Source organism: Cebus imitator, unplaced genomic scaffold (assembly GCF_001604975.1).
Source record: "Cebus imitator isolate Cc_AM_T3 unplaced genomic scaffold, Cebus_imitator-1.0 Scaffold6, whole genome shotgun sequence".
In the NCBI taxonomy this organism is placed as follows: Eukaryota; Metazoa; Chordata; class Mammalia; order Primates; family Cebidae; genus Cebus; species Cebus imitator.
This window is the reverse complement of record NW_016107321.1, coordinates 8,954,372-8,967,068: the sequence shown is the minus strand read 5'-3', so window position 1 is coordinate 8,967,068 and position 12,697 is coordinate 8,954,372. Positions and strand designations below refer to the sequence as shown.

The 12,697-nt window shown below is 37.1% G+C and overlaps 1 long non-coding RNA gene across 3 annotated transcripts in view; it reads right to left on the bottom strand.

Moving 5' to 3' along the window:
- Positions 1–7,429: 7,429 nt before the first annotated feature.
- LOC119472676 overlaps positions 7,430–12,697 on the bottom strand; it is a 516,691-nt gene continuing 511,423 nt past the window's right edge. For all 3 annotated transcript variants that reach the window (XR_005201841.1, XR_005201842.1, XR_005201840.1), the window contains exon 4: positions 7,430–7,586. This is a non-coding gene — a long non-coding RNA (uncharacterized LOC119472676). The remainder of the gene's footprint in view (positions 7,587–12,697) is intronic.

Below are 12,697 nucleotides of genomic sequence, written 5' to 3'. Positions count from 1 at the left end.
TAGTTAGTAATGGGCTATATTAAAAAGAAATCTTGGGGAGCCTCTCATTACTCAAAGATGGAATAGTTTGAACATCAGTAAGAATCATGAATTCAGTTGTAATGCAATCACTACCCAAACCCATGAGTTCATAATGCAAAAGAGAAGAAAGCAAAAATTTTAAAACCATGCACACAACTTAATTGAACACCAATGAGAAGCAAGTGGAGTACCAACTCCAACTCTTTACTCTGAAAACTACCACCTACAAGGAAAGAATTATTTATCCCACTTTTCTTAATAAACTGTATTTCTAAATAGCTAACAGAGGGTAAGGTCTTTTTCACAGTAATCTTCCAGCTAGGTCTTAATCCTATGATTGCTGAAACCAGAAAGCACATATGAAAATTAAGATTATGCTACTCCTTGTCAAAGGCATAAATGTAAATGTGGGCAGAATAAAACCAGATGGAATTTTTTATCTGATTATTCTTATATAAATGTCATATTTGAAGATTCCCTTTATCAAGAGGAAAATAAAACTATGACACTATGACAAATAGGCAAGGCCCTTTAAACCTAAGAATCTGATTTTTTTATTTATGCTGTAGTAACCATTTATGGGTAGTTAGGTGAGCTGGGTCTGCTTTATCAGCACATCAGTGTAGAAAACAGATGATGGTGCACTTTATCATATCAAAAAGCAAAACGTATTTGGAGATCATGAGCAAATCTATACTTTTCCCCATGGGTTTACAGGCCTTGGTGGCCCCAACTGGAGACGGTAACCAAAGAAGATGATGTGTGTGTGCATGTGGCACAAGTAAGATAAATGGGAGAGTAAGAGCAGAAATATTGTTTGAATGTAACTCAACCACATCTTGAGAAATTCTGCTAGAAACTCGACATGAAATAAAAATCAGACATGAAAAGAATTAATGAGGCAAAATTTATTAAAGATTAGAAGGATCAATACATCAAATACAAAACCTTTTCTAGTAACTTTCTTAAGGCAATAAATGATAGGATTTTCAGCACAGGAATTTGGGGAGGCCAACTGAGGACTAGCTGTATGACTAGTTCGAGCATTTTATTTAACTTTTCTGGGCATCAGTTTTCTCATTTATGATATAGGGCCATCAATTGCATCTATAACATAGGGTTATTGAGAGGATTAAATGAGTTGATGTATATGTGTACTTTATTTTTATTTTTTTATTTTACTTCAAGTTCTGGGATACATGTGCAGAATGTGTAGGTTTGTTATATAGGTATACATCTGCCATGGTGGTTTCCTGCACGCATCAACCCATCATCTAGGTTTTAAGCCCCACATGCATTAGGTATTTGTCCTAATGCTCTCCCTCTCCTTGTCCCCCACTCCCCGACAGGCCCCAGTGTGTGATGTTCCCCTCCTGATGTCCATGTGTCCTCATGTTCAACTCTGACTTATGAGTAGTGAGAACATGCAGTGTTTGGTTTTCTGTTCCTGTGTTAGTTTGCTGAGAATGATGGCTTTCAGCTTCATCCATGTCCCCACAAAAAGCATGAACTCATTCTTTTTTATGGCTGCATAGTATTCCAAGGTGTATATGTGCCACATTTTCTTTATTCAGTCTATGTTTACTGTAGCATTATTTACAATAGCAATGACTTGGAGCCAATCCAAATGCCCATTAATATATATAGGTACTATAAAAAGAATATCCCATATAAAGCTTTTGGGAATGTTAGCTGCATTCACTTTTTTGACTTAAGGTTTTGCATAAGCCTAACAACTCACAGAAATATCTAGGTGAACCAATATTGCACATTCATACTGTACTGGCAAACTGAGTCTCCAAGAGTGAGGAGGTCACTTGAAAGAGAAAAGGGTGAGGGAAGGGATAACTGGGGTATGTAGGAAAGGGGTAAAATTGGGGGTGCTTCAAAGACAGGTGGTGTTTTAGTGTTAAAGACAAACACGGTCTTCTTTGTAATTATGCTAATAGCCCACCTAGTTTTCAGTTATAAGACACTCTATTCAGTGGCAACATCAATTATGAACAGAAGACGCAGTTCCTGGTTGTAGTTAGATTATTGCTCAGTAATTGGAATAAAGAAGATCTTCTCTGTCTTACTCACCAGTGGTCTTACAGTTTTTTGTGTATGTTTCAAAATCACTCCCTATGTGCCTCTCCTTTTCTGAGAAAAGGCCAAGTCATCTTTAATGCTGCATTTCCTATTTAATTTGCTGCTCTCCTCCTCCCTTATTTGCTTCCTAGAGTATAACCAAGTGCAAGATTTCATTCTTTGATGTTTTCATGTTGAACAATAGGAATCATGCAATTTCTTCAAGGAAGGACTGCTGAAGCATGATAGGTATCGTTGATCTTAACGATGATCTTAATGGAGAGCTTTGATAGTTCTGAATAAGACATTATTGAACAGAAATGAGAGCTTATAGATGGAGGGGGCAAGAAACCATGTCAGCTTAGATAAGAACAGATGGTGCATTATTTAGATAAGCACAGTCTCTCCTATCTTCAGTCCCTGATGACTTGCCATCAAGGAACTCTAAGGATTGTTGGATGTCATCACAAGACTAATAGCGGCCATTTTTAAGAATTCTTAGTTTGATGCCTTATGCCAAAAAGATACTATAATGCTTCCCCTCTTTTTTCGTCAAGCACAGGAAAGAGAACCCAAAAAATTACTGGCTAAAAATTTCTAGACTGAAAAGTCACTGTAATAAGACATTCAGAAATAATTTGAAGACATCTACAGAACAGGTCACTGGCATTGTTACAAACAGGTCTAGACTGATTTAATCTCCTTTTATAACAGAATGGCAGGGTGCTAGATTGAGGAGAAAAATGGATATAATGTACCTTGAGTTCAGCAAGGTGTAGTTCCTGGCTCATATGACATGCTCATTAATAATCTTGGCATGATATTCTCCATCAATGTTCTCCTGGTCGTGCTCTGACACTGGTTTCTCTTGGTCCCTGTAGCTATTCTGGGTGGCTCATTTCTGTGTTCTTGAAGCTAGACGTTGAGGACCAAGAATGTCTTACACTTGATCAAGCTGTGTCCTCTATTGGGAGAGTTTTGTTCAACTTTACTTCCTCGGACAAGGACATTTTTCTTTTGCTTCCACACTCCAGCACAAAAGTCACTAAATCTGCTCTTTCTGAATGTTTCACTGTTCCCCTGTGATCCTGCATCTTTGTTTAGACTTATGCACTCAATTAGAGACCCATACACTCTTGACTATATCAACTGTTTAAAAATCATACCATCTGCAAGAAAATAATTAATGTGCCAGTTTTAGTTAGTGGCTCTGTATTAGTGGATGGATTATGTGGATTTGGTTTAACAAGAAGACTAAAATGTTTTAGGTGGTATGGAAGTAAATTAACAAGAGACACAAATATAGAACGGTGCACAGAGTTTTATCAAGTCGAAGTGCATGTATTCATAATGATTAACAACAGGAACTCTGGAATCTATTTGTTTGAGTTTGAATCCTTTCCATACTACCTCACTAGCTGTGTGTCGTTGGGTAACTTACAATTTCTCTGTCCAAGTTTCCTTTTTCACACCCTATTTTAAATGGCATGCCTTTTCTCTTTGTTTATTCCACACACCCCTTGAATAGGAACTAAATCAGTTTCATCTAATAAACATTGAATGTATGAAGGGATGGATGGATAAAAGAACAAGTGAAAACTTTGGTCTCAGCTGGGCCACTCCTTTACAAAATGTTTAAACTGGTTGAGTTTGACAGTCTTTCTTCTACGTTATGAAATAATAAAATTTATGCATTAATGTCAGAAGTTAGCATCAATTATAACATTACTTTAATAAAATTTTATTGAAGAAACATTTAGGAATCAATTTGTTCCTAAGTTTAAGACTGCCACTGTAATGGACAGCCAATTCTCAGTAAGGTTATAGATACCACAAAGAGCAGAGACAGACACATCCCTGAGGGAAATTTTGCTTAGGATTTTTTTTTTTAATTTAAAAGCAGTTTTCACTGAGTAACTTGTCCTAGTTATGCCTATTTTTAAGCCTCCTCTTTTTTCTTTCTTGTAGACAAGAAGTACTGCTTTAATATACGCGAACCAAGGTGCACTCCTGTAGGTTTGAACTAAGAAGCCTAAGGTAAATTAAAGAATCTGTGGTTCTTGTGGGTTCTGCAGGTTACAAACTTGTTAAAAAGCTTTGACTTTATACATCCCACTGCCCTACCCCGTTGGAAAAGACCAACCCTGGGGAAGTAGAACTTCCTCTTAGCATAGTAGAATATGGGTCAATTTAGTTAGCACTAAGGCCTTTACTCCCAGAAATGGGAATATCCTGATGTCAGGAAGTTCCAAAGAGTGTGATCAGAGGTTCTTTGCTCTGGTTTGGTTTCCTCCTTCCCCTTGATCTCTGTCTTAGCCTGTTTGAGCATCTGTAGCAGAATACCATAGGCCGGATGGCATGTAGATGACAGAAACGCGTTGCTGACAGTTCTGGAGACTAGGGAGTGCAAGACTGAGGTGCCAGCAGATTTCATGTCAGGTAATAGCCTTCTTGGTTCACAGATGGCTGTCTTCTGTCTCCTCACATGGTAGAAATGGTGAGGTCTGTTTTATTTTATTTTTATCATTTTAAAATTTTTATTTGTGTATTTTTTTTCGAGGCAGGGTCTTGCTCTGTCATCCGGGCTGGAGCACAATGGCTTGATCTTGACTCACTGCAACCTCTAGCTCCTGGGCTCAAGCCATTCTCCCACCTCAGCCAGTCAAGTAGTTGGGACCACAGGCACATGCCACCATGTCCAGCTAATTTTTGTATTTTTAGTAGAGGTGGGATTTCACCGTGTTGCTCAGGCTGTTCGCAAGCTCCTGGCCTCAAGTGATCTGCCCACCTTGGCCTCCCAAAGCGCTGGCATTATAGGCATGAGCCACCGACGCCCGGTCCTGGTCTCTTTTGTAAGGGTACTAATCCCTTTCATGAGGGCTCCACTCTCATGAATGACTTAATCATCAACCAAAGGCCTCACCCCCTAATACAATTGTATTGGGGGTAATGATTTCCATATATGAATTCGGGGCAGACACATTCAGTCTCTAGCACTCACCCACATTGTTATCTAGACACGCTTCTTTTCCGTGGATTTGCTTGGGGCTGGAAACATAAATTAGCAAATACATTTTCAGGAAGACTATCTCAAGTACTGCTAGTATGATAACTGCAGAAAGTATTAGAAATATTATAGAAAAGTGAATTCTTGGCATTTCTCAAGAAATTCTTTTCTTTTTTTGAGATGGAGTCTGGTTCTGTTGCCCAGGCGTTATCTCAGCTCACTGCAGTGGCATGATCTCAGCTCAATGAAACCTCTGCCTCCCTGGTTCAAGCGATTCTCCCACCTCAGCCTCCTGAGTAGCTGGAATTACAGGTGTGCACCACCACACCTGGCTAATTTTTCTATTTTTAGTAGAGACGGGGTTTCACCATATTGGCCAAGCTAGTCATGAACTACTGACGTGGGGTGATCCTCCCACCTTGGCCTCCCAAAGTACTGGGATTACACATGTGAGCCACCACACCAGCCCCAGAAAATATTTTAAGAGTCAGTAAAGAGAGATTGGAATCAGCATATGGAAACATAAGGGCTTCTTTTTCCTTAATATAACTTAAGCCTCTTATTTAGCATATCTCAGACATCAAGAAGGGAGTCCAGCCCCTCTTGGGAAATCCTTCTGGTGAGGGTGAACCCTGCTGGCAGGTGAGGGTCAGGAAGACCAGAAGTTAATGGGGGCAACAGCAGGGGGCTTGTGGATTACCTGGACTAATCAGAAGGTTAGCAGTGAGGGCATGGCCTAAAGCAGAGGCAGAAACAGGAAGCAAGGTTGAGATGCAGTGAATGTGGGTTGAATCACTAAACCAGGGGCAGGAAGGGCAGAGACAGAGGAAGTGAGGGGATTGAAGAATCCACTTCAAAGGCTGGAAGGCAAGAGAAGCAGTAGGAGGGGCTGTGTACAAAGATCTTGAATATTTAACTGTGTGCCCAGCCTGCTCCTCTTGCTCTGACCACAGGGGCTTCTCACATTACACACCACATTAGCTTTTAACTTTGAGAACTACACACTTGAAGACTGAGAAACATTAATAATTAATAAAAACTTAAAATTTGATGACATTTATCTCAATAAAATTAATATTTTTTTCCAAATATGTTTAGAGGGAAGCATTACATATTAAAATTCTGATGAACCTGGTTTTTCCACTACAACTAAACAGGGTGATGAGAAGAGCAAGTGTATGTCAATGCACTCAGTGGTATGCTTTTAGCAGCCAGTGTAGAATTCAGTTAGCAACTCCCTACTCTGCGATTCACCTCTAAACCACAGCCGTGATCACAATTGCACTCCAGCCAGGCCAACAAGAGAACAACTCCATCTCAAAACAAAACAACAATCAAACAAACCAAATCCCCGTAACAGCTGATGATCATTGCAAGGATGCATATGTTAAAACATGTACTGTACATACAGATATATTTTATAAAATGTACTAATACATTATACATAACATATATATAATATGCATATAAAATAAAACAGCAACTTGTGATATCGTCTCTAAAATAGCATACAACACCATAACAGGGGAAAAGGGAGAGGAGGAAATCAATGTATCTCATGAGACCTTCTAATTCCTGTGCCTTCAAAAAGAAAGTTGAGAACTGTGACTTTTGGTTCTAATGAGAAATTAGAAGTCCTGAAATCTATGGAAATTTAAAAAAATACATACACTTTGAAATAAATAAACTAGCACTTTCTTAACTTTTAAGAGATCTTTTGAGACATGTTGAAGTGGAGAGACAAAATACTTTCTAAGTAAACAATTTAGTGCAGGCTATATTAAGTTCTTCAAATTCTTTCAAAAGAAAAAATGGTGTATCATTAAGAACTTTCCATCTGAATCAAGAACTCTTAAAAAAGATGGTCAGGTCATTTTTACATTAGTGGTAGTATTTGTTTTCAGGTTTTATAGTTAAGTAAAAATGATAAAAGTAGTTGAAATATCTGACCCTACCCTTTGAAGTGTTTTATTTTTTTAGCGTAGAATTAGAATATGGGAATGCATTTTCTCTGCCTGTATTGGGAGGCATAGGGGTCTCTTATTTGGTCATACATAAAATAAATGATTTAAATGAATGAAAGAGGTTTGAATGTGAGTGCATTTTAAAAGTACTTATTTATTGATTAACTTTTATTTAGAAATAATTATAGATTCACATGAAGTTGCAAAGCCAGTACAAGGAGGTTCCATTTTTCCTTCTCCCGATGGTTACAGGTGATGTAACTATATATATAGTGCAATAAAAAACAACAGTTTTATTTTCTATGAAAATTTCCTAGAAAACTCTTAGAACCCCTCTTTCCTACACGTACACATGCACACACATGCTCATGTGCTTGCTTCTGTGTGTGGACAGAAGAGCTATTTTATCTAAGACTTTCAGCCTGGAGGCACCTTCAATCAATAGCAGCCTGCTCCCCGGAAGGAGGTTGGAAAGCCTCTAATAGTGACACCATTCTTCTTGGAATCAGGTCAAGCCCAGGAGACTGGAAACAAATGAAAGAATAATCTGGGGTCATGGCCAAGACTCCTGTATCAAAGTCTTTACTATCAACGACCAAACACAACAACCCGACAGATTGGAAGAACATTTTTATGATGTATAGATTTTTATACATTATCCCTTTTTATTCTCACAGGGGAAAAGGCAAAATACTATGCACAATGGCTCTTAAGAGGTTTTGGTTCTTGAATTCATCAGAAAAGAAAGTACAAATGAAGTACTTCTCAGTCAGCTTGTATTGTGTCTTTATTACTCTTAATATGTGTACTCTGTGAATAAGAAATATAATATTTTTAGGTCATGCTCTAAAAAGTGTAATGCATTAGTAAAAGCAGCCTGGAGCTATATGGTTGACTGAAGGCAATGAGACAACATGCACCATAGTTAGCATATTTCCTGATACTTCTCTCTCCAGAGGCTTGCCAGGCATCACTAATCACGCATAGCATCATTTCTCATTGAGCCTAATACCATCATCACACAGAGTTTCTGGCAGCAGCAACCAATTGATTTTACCTGGCATTAGAAATGGAATCTAATGTGGAGTTATTGGTGATAGGGAAAGGCTTCCCTAAGAAGTTGGTTTTGAAAGTACTTTGAAGAAACTGAAGGAAGGAGATTGGACATTGAAGAGTCAAACATCCTATGGACAGATGATCATTTTATTAGTCACCTTAAGAGTGTTTGTTCATGACTATAATTCCTAGAATTCCAAATAGTATGTATTACATTGTTGTTACTCAATACACTTTTGCTGAATTAATGAATAAACAGTTTTTTTCTTTCCTTTTTAACTACCAAAGAGTGATATCAGAAAGGAAGCAGATTTTCATAGCAGGGCAGCCCCTTAAGGGGTGAGGTAACCTCTGGGTCTGGTTCTTAGTTTTATATGTTCAGAAATACAATTCTATAGTTCTCAGTTTCTAGTATCATTGTTCTCTCAGTCACAAAACTTTGGAATCTCTTGGTTTGTCCTTCTACAATATGCAATCAGCTACTAAGTCTGCCTTACAATAAGTCTTATTTTCGTTATTTCAAATTGAATAACTTGCATCACTAAAATTACTACATAGTGTTTTAATTACTACATTAGCTTCTTAAATTTTTAACCTTTGATTTTATGTTTGCTTAAAACTTATTTTGTGCCTTGTCAAAAGATGAATATTATAAAAATAGATTTGTTTTTCTATAATAAAAAATCTTAGGTATTGTAGAAAATGGAATAATTATGTAAAAAGAAAGATAATATAAAAATCATTCTTAATCCTACCTACCAGAAATGAACAGAGTTAGCATGTTGATTTGAATTCTAGTAGTATTTTTGCTTTGGTAATATATTGTCTTTATTTCACAAAAAAATATTTGTTTATGTTATGCATATTTCTTAATAACATGCTTTCTCTTATTTAAAATATAATCAATACTTCCCACATACTTTGTAACATTATTGTTGGAATGGCATTTATCTTATGGATAATTAATAACTTATTAACCATTCCCTTACTTATAGTCATTTCCATTTTGTGTGGCAAGAAACACTGAAATAAATACTGGTATTGTAATAACATATGAGTAAATTGTACAATAAGTTTTTTAGAATAATTTCTTTTTTTTTTTCTTTGTGACAGAGTTCCATTCTGTCGCCAGGCTGGAGTGCAGTGGCGCCATCTCAGCTCACTGCGACCTCTATTTCCCAGGTTCAAGGGATTCTCCTGCCTCAGCTTCCCGAGTTGCTGGGACTATAGGCTCCTGTCACAACGCTCAGCTAATTTTTGTATTTTTAGTAGAAACGGGATTTCATCATATAAGCCAGGTTGGTCTCGAACTCCTGGCCTTGTGATCCGCCTGCCTTGGCCTCCCAAAGTACTGGGATTACAGATGTGAGCCACCATGCCCAGCTAGAATAATTTCTAAAAAGATTATTTATATAATGTAAAGAGTTGAAAACTGTTAAATTTTTCACTATATATTACAACATTGCCTGGCAGGGAAGTCACATCAACTTAAACTCCCACCAGAAAAATGTAAAGAATTGGCAATTCAGTAGGTAAGTTAAACAGCAGGTTAGATACAACATAAATTTAAGAATAACAGAAGAATAACAGAATCACATATTCAAAGCTTTGAGAGAAACTAGATTTTATATTTAGTAAATAAATCAATTATTTATTATTAAAGTGTGGGGCTAAAATTTTTTTCAGTCAAAAAATGAGAGCTTGTACTGCCTAATGTTCTTCAACAGAAGTAAAGAAATGCAGAATAAAAGATTAGTATTCCACAAAAATTATCCAGCTAAGAAAATTGGTATGCATATGAATAAATATTTTTAAAAATCCAGTGACTAAAACAATAATAAGGATGATTACTTTTGAAAGCTGAAAAGAGTAATAGAACTAAAATATCAAGTAATGACATTTTAAGACAGAGAAAAGTATTTCGAACGAAAGTTTTCTAAAGTGTTTTTACCGTTCGGAAAGGTGGACGATATATTGACTACATTTAAATTTGTTAATTCAAGCTAACCAATTAAAAATGTTAACATAATTCCTAGAGTATATTAAATGAAAAATAACATAAAAAGTAGAGAAAGGAAAAATATGAATAAAACAGGAGGAATTTTATAAACTTAAACATATTCATATTTTAGGACCAGGCAAAGATATCTTAGAAAACTTGCATGTGAACATTAATAAATAAATGAATAAGTAAATCCATAAAATATATAAGATTTTTATTACAACGATATTTGTAGTATTGAAAAACTGAAAATTAAGTGGATAAATAAACTGGTTTATTCACGAAATGAAATACATACACAAAATGAACTATATTTGCATACATCAACATGGCTAAATGTTCAGAATACTGAGTGAAAAATTAAGTTGTAAAAAAGAATATGATGCTATTTGTATAAAATTTTCAGATGAAATAGTACAATATCCCCTATATATGATGTACAAAAAGTAAAGTATAAAATATAAAAAAGGTTATTTTTTTCAGCTTCAAAATACTAGCATCCTCTGAAAATAAAAGAATTAGATGGAACTATAGCTACACAAAACATTTTATTTCTTTTAAAAAGAAATACCAATTTGAAGGAAATATGTTAATATCTGTTAAATCCAGTATGGTAGATACGTGAACACCAGATACATTATTTTCTGTACTTTGCTATAATTCAATGCATTTTAGACTTAAAAATAACATTTAAAAGAAAGCCTTTCTCATACCCAAATTACATAAGTCAGATAAATGTTTCTAAACAGGTTGTTTCGATTTGCTGCTCAAAAACTACTTAGCCCAAACTTTTACATCTGAAGCAAATGACATCCTTTAAAATAGTTTGGCTGAAGACTAAACATTTCTTCCAATAATACTCCAATTTTTCAAAAACACTTTTAGAATCCCTCTTTTCAAATTTCCTAAAGCCCTTTGTTATGATGAGTTACCATGAAAACGACACTGTTTCATATGTAAACTCTGTTCCAGATAGGAGTTGAGGTCAGACACTCAGCACTCAATCCTGAGCATATCAGGGTCCCTGCCCTCCTGGGACTCTGAGCCCAGGCATCTTCAAATAACTGTGGACTGTTTATAACACAAAATTCTCCCTGAAAAGGGAGCCACAAGTGATCAGGCAGAAGGTATAGTTTTTGGAGGTTTTTTTGTTTGTTTTCTGAGACTGAGTCAGGCTGGAGTGCAGTGGCGAAGTCTCGGCTCATTGCAGCCTCCACCTCCAGGGTTCAAGCGATTCTCCTGCCTCAGTCTCCCAAGTAGCTGGGACTACAGGCGCCTGCCACCATGCCCGGCTAATTTTTTTTTTCACATTTAGTAGAGACAGGGTTTCGCCGTGTTAGCCTGGATGGTCTCTATCCCCTGACCTTGTGATCCCACCTTAGCCTCTCAAAGTGCTGGGATTACAGGTGTGAGCCACTGCACCTGGTCTGGTGTAGTTTTACGTATGAGGGAAAAAACAACAAAAGGATGTAAAACGTAACAGAAACCAAAGGTCCAATGAATAATAGGAAAGAAATGTCAAGGTATACGAAGATTACAAGGATAGAATGAAAGAAAACACAAATAAGCAAAAACTGCAATGTGAAGCACTTAGTGTTCAGAAATCTGGAAAGAGAAAGATAAACTGAGAGGAAGACCTATGGATTATCACAGGGAGAGACACCATGTGATACTTGCAACTAGGACTCGGGGCAGAATGAAACAAAATGTACAGTGCTTTTTAAAAGATTGTCTCTAAGAAATGTAGCTGTAAGAATGAGAAAGACCAAAAAGAAAGATGATCTGCCATGATAGCTTTTGAATTCCCCCTCAGTAAAACGGTAGATATATAACCCAGCCATTGTAAATGCCATCTACTTTGTCCTCTCTCCAGCTTTCTAATTCCAATTAAGTGTGCTGAATTCTGTGACATATGCAGAGCTCGAAAGGACAAATTTTCAACGCTCTCTTAAGAGAATTCATTAGAACTTTATCTTTCAGATCTGGCTACAGGAAACCTTGAATGCCTAGCCCATGATGGAGTGTCGTTCAGAAAGAACACAACCGTTTTAAACTCAGAGTCTGGGAGTCTGTTCCAAAACAAGATGGAAAACGCTTCCTGAGAGCTTCAGTTAAAACAGTGTAACAAATGTTTCAGCAGATCTCAAGTATTGTAATTTATCACGTTTATCCCCCAAAGAAATCTGCAATAAAATCCCAGCGTGTGCAAGATAAACACGCTGGAGCACACAGGGCAGTGATTAAGAGCGTGGGCTCCCACCTCAGGCACACCTGGGCTTAAATCTTGCTTTCACAGCTTACCAGGGTGTAACCCTGAGCTCACTTTCCTGTCTGAGCCTCAGTGTCCCCATTGGTTAAGTATGGCTAACAATATCTCCAGGGACACATTTCTTTTGGGGAAATAATTAGATTGGGTGGGTAAAATGTTTGGTGCAGTGCAGAGAGGGTAAGCACTCCTACAGCCTCACAAAGGCACCACTAAAGTGGTGGTGTTGGTGTCATGGTGACGTGAAGATAGTGACCACCTCCATCACCACTGTCCTACAGGCTCAACTTTGTTGCAGCAATCCAGTTCTG